General features: G+C 29.6%; 1 pseudogene; it reads right to left on the reverse strand.

Annotated features, from left to right (window-relative positions):
- Window positions 1–2,448: 2,448 nt before the first annotated feature.
- On the reverse strand, window positions 2,449–3,536 carry LOC114176381 (mitochondrial uncoupling protein 5 pseudogene; annotated as a pseudogene).
- Between the last annotated feature and the right edge of the window lie 1,676 nt (window positions 3,537–5,212).

Raw genomic sequence — 5,212 nt, forward strand, 5'->3', positions numbered from 1 at the left:
TACTAATTTGATGTTATATATTCAAATTATTTGACACGAGGGAATGAAAATATAATATTAATGAAAAAATTTCTAACTAAAAATAAGTAATTAACGAATCTATAATCTACCCTGTTACAACGTGTACAAATAAAAAAATTTGGGAAAAAAATTCAAAAATGAAAAGAAAATAAATTTGCCGCAAATTATCCATAATTGATTTAAGTCTCGGTTATACAGTTCAAGTAAAATATTTAAAATTACCACTTATTACAATAATTTTTATAGATTATTTATGTTATTTCTTATTATTAAATTAATTTAAAAAGTTAAATCATTTATTAGAAATAAAATATGAATTATTTATTATAGATAATATATTATGATTTTTTTTACACAAAATTATTTATCAGGTTAAATATGTTTTTAGCCTCTGAACTTTGGCGCGATAATGAAATTCGTCCGTATCCTAAATTTTGATACTCAAACTTTAGAAATGAATGAAAATTCTTTTAACTTAATTTTTTTTTTTTTTTACATGTTAAACGCATTTCTCAAATGACATTAAAGTAAAAAACAACACAAATACTAACGTGAGATGTGTCAAAACAATTTTACATGATTTGATTTAAAAAACTATATTCATTTATTTTTAAAGTTTGAAAACCAAAATATATCAAAGTTTCGAACAAGAATGAATTTTAATTTCATATCAAAATTTAGTGACTAAAAACTTATTTAACCTCTATTTATTTATTTAATCTATTTTAAATTAACACATTATATTATATCTAATCATTATAAAAAATATTTAATAATAATTAAAATTAATATATACTCAATATTTTATTAATTTATTATTATTTATTACTTTAATTATTATTATTAATCTAATTTAAAATATAATATATAAAATTAATCCATTTTATAAAATTTATTTTTATTTTTAAATATTAAATATAATTAAAAAAGACGCCCTATATTACACGGGTGTGCAAATACTGGTTAATGTTAATAGTCAATTTAAACTTTAATTTACAAATTAATTATAATTTTGTATTAATAATAAAGACTAATTAAAATATCATTAATTTTAATTTATAAAATAATGTATAATGTAATCAATATAATAATTAATTATTTTTTATTTCTAAATTTGATCATTGTTGAATAATTAATTAGAAGAACTTTAGTTATGTAATTTTTTGTGCATATTAAAATTTCTCTTGAGAGCACTCAAGTTTTATTTAATTTAGGTTTAAATATATCATTGATTCCAATTTTTTAAACTTTGTTCACTTTGGTCCTCACTTTTTTGAAATGTTAAAAAATGTCCTAATTTTTGTAAATTGTGGTCAATTTGGTTATTTTCATATACATCATTTAAATTGTTAATGTAGAATGAATAGTAATGACCATGTGTCATTATTTTAAAACCAACTATAAACCTATATTTCACATGTAATAACATCAAACATAAATCTAATAATTTCTTTCCAATAATATAGTTGTAGTTGGTTTAAAAATAATGCAAGAAATATCTAATGTAAATTTAAATTTTAATAAAAGTAAAAACTTCAGTATAACATTTATATAAAGATTAAATTTGATCAATTTGAAGAGGGATAAAATTGGGATTGAATTAAATAAAAATAATGAAAATTGTGACTAAATTAAACAAAATTAATAAAAATTGAGACTGAATTGAATATAAGTCACAAGATACTAACATGTGGCAATGATATTGACTTGACATGTAACAACAGTAATACTAGCTTAACATGTGACACTGACACTACCACATACACAATACTAATTTCACAGGTGGACAACTTTTTTTTAAAATTAAAAAAAAACAAAAAAAAAACACCAAGAAACATTATTGTTCACCTGTGTTAACAATTTAAACTTATAGCTAGAAAAAAAAGATAAAATTAATCACAATTTACAAGAATTGTGATTTTTTGAATATTTGAAAAAAGTGAAAATAAAATTAACCAAGTTTACGAAAATTGTGATCACGTATATATATATATATATATATATATATATATATATATATATATATATAAATAAGCCTATTTTGATTCTTGATTCTTTCCCCCGTATAAAAAATAATACTTACGGTCAATGTAACAACATTGCATTCCCGATACTTTTACTTAAAACGTTTTTTCCCATCAAATATGAGCCACAAATCAAATTAGACGCATTTCAAAAACGATTGTAATGGAAAAGGAAAAAAGTATAGGAAAATTATATCTGTTCCCCGATTATAAAGGTAACAGTTAATATATTACCAATTAAATCTGTACTTTTGAACTGTGTAGCACAAATCTTAAAACTGAAACAAAAGTACCTACCAAGATAAATTTAAGAACTAAACAAAAGCTCCACGACAATTTTTTCTTCTAAACTCTATAATTATGAAACCTATGGTTTTTTCTTTCGTCGTCATCATCCTCGTAATCAGAAATCCTTAAGCAAGTTGCGAACTTGTTCTAACGTGACGAACAGCACAACCGTGAAGGGTCCCTGTCTCGAAATCGTGGGGACAAAACCTTTGTAAAGAGCCATGGGACCCTCCGCACGCACAGTCTTCAAGACACAGTCAAGTGCACCGGAGTACGGCGGCGGCGCCCCGTGCTCCACCTTCATGTTCATCACCCTAGTCTTGATCACATCGACGGGGTTGGACATAACCGCAGCCACAAACCCCGCCGCGAAACTCGCCGTTACATGGGTCCCGAGCCCGTCGCGCATTACACCCTTTTCCAAAATCATCTCCTTGAACTGGTCGTAAGACGCAAGTTGTGAGGCCGTGACTATCATAGCGCGGTTCACCGTGAGTGACGAGCCACGCCATAGAATAGTGACACCTTCGTCTTTTGTCATTCTCGTGATGGCATCAACGACGGACTTATAGTTTCGTCGTTGAGATGGAGGGAGTCTCCCGTCGGCTTGCATGCGGACCATCGCCACGTCGGCGGGGTTTCCGACGGCTGCGCCTATTCCACCGGCGATTAGCCCTGCCGTGATCTTGTAGGTCAGGGGCATGGTGTTACTGGCAGAATTGGGATCAGACCATTTATGTTTTAGCACGTCGTAGAGTCCCATGCGGGTGGTGGAATAGAGAAGCTGGCGGAGAATGGTGGCGGAGACGCCGGAGAAAAGCGCGGTGACACCTTCCTGTTGGACTAATTTGACGCCGACGGAAATGGGACCCACCTTGGGTGGCGGTGCATGGACGGAGCCAGGATTGAAGGCTGACTCTCCTTGGAGCTGCATTCGGACCTTGATGAGATCAAGAGGATGGGTGGAAGACCCTGCAATCACGGAAGCGATGCCTCCTTCCACAAAACCTTTCACGCCCATTTCGAGTTAGATGAAAACGTTTACTGCTTTGTAAGAATCAGTGGAATTGGGGAGGTGTGTGGGGTTGATTTTGTCAGAGAATTTTCCGGGAAAAGCTTGAAGGAAGAAAAGAATGGAAGTATATGTATATATAGAAGAATGAAGTAAAGGGTTTGGGTTGAAGAGAAGAAGTTGGGGTTTGGGCTATCTCGCTAGATACCGAAGCTTTGGGTCTGTGAAAAAAACGATGGTTTGCGTTGCAGGGGAAGGGAATTTATAGGTATATGAAAGGAAGGAAGAAGGAAGCTAGGACTTGACGCAGCAAAATCTGAAAATGAATTAATAGACTCTTTTTTATTAATTAATGTTTTTTATTTGAACAGTTTAAATATAGAATTTGACTTCTCTTAGTTTAACCGGAGAGTTGATGTTGGCAGCAGTGTCCAAAAATATAGGAGAAGAAAAATAGGGCTTTTTGACTTTTGAATTTGACCTTTTTCGTGAGTCATCATGGGTGACTCCAGCAGCAAACACTTCTCACACGTTGTATGGTTTCAAGTTTGAAAAAACCAGCCACAATTTGGTTTTTGCAATCAAGGTGAGGGCTTGAATCACTTCTGTTTAGCATTGTTTGAATGTAATGTAATATCATTCTATTGTAATTCTAAATTTAACTATTTATTTAAGACGAATTTTCATCGATGAGTACCACAAATAATGCTTACGTGACTTTTATATATACATTCATTACAACAAAATTATTAGCAATTTAGGTCATGTATATATTCGATAAATAATTAGATATGTTAGGGTCATTATATTTTATTAGTCAATTTATTAAAGTGATATGATTAAATATATCTATGATTAAGAGTATACATATCTATCATGAAAAGATTAACTGTGTAGATATTCATGATATTCTAATTTGATAAAGGGGACAAATTAGAAATATCTTAGAAAATAGTAACAGGCATAGGTTACATAAACCTCCCCATCAAAAGAGAAAATCAAGAGAAAACTTAGGGTACAATTGGAAGACCATATACCACCACAACCGTTGTCATAAACCAACAAAAATCCCAATATAATAATTAATTTTAGTAACAAAAAAATTTTATTATTATAGTGACCAATTTAAATATTATTTTTCTCAAAATTAGTAACTAAAATAGTTTCGATTAAGAATTATCCTCTAAATTGCTCACTAACATTAGATACCAAGTAGAGATGGCAAATAAACCCATCCATGTGGGTATTGTCCGAACCCGTCCCCGTTTTAACGGAGAATCCCCGCATTGATTGTGTATGGGTATGGGTATGGGGAATCCCCGATTTTTTTATTGGGTATGAGGATGTGGATGGGGATGAATATATCCCCGCCATAATACCCGTCCCCGCCATATTTCCATCCTCTTTTAAATTATTAAAATATTCACAATTAATTAAGTAACCCTATATATATATATATACATATATATATATATATATATTTTTTTTTTTTTTTCTATTTTTTATTTCTTCTAAATATTTGGTTTGTCATGAAACTCATTCACATCTCCAATATATTTTTTATCTTATCATAACCTTTATGTAATTATGTTAAAATGATGTATGTAAATTAAAAAAAAGTTATGTCTAACATTTGAATATTTCTATTATTTTTTAATATTTTATTTATTGTATATTTTCCTTTCACATGAAAATGTTTAATACTCTCAATTTAAGTGTTTAATAGAATAAACATTTCATTTACTAGGTAATATAAAAATAATTCTTTACTTATTATTATTAATTTTTGTTTTATTTGAACTCTTTTATTTCGCTAAAACAATTTTTTTTATTTTTCAACTATTGAGTATATATGTTGATATTTGAA

This window comes from Vigna unguiculata, chromosome 3, assembly GCF_037176805.1.
Source record: "Vigna unguiculata cultivar grain cowpea cultivar isolate G323 ecotype 2 chromosome 3, ASM3717680v1, whole genome shotgun sequence".
Classification (NCBI taxonomy): domain Eukaryota; kingdom Viridiplantae; phylum Streptophyta; class Magnoliopsida; order Fabales; family Fabaceae; genus Vigna; species Vigna unguiculata.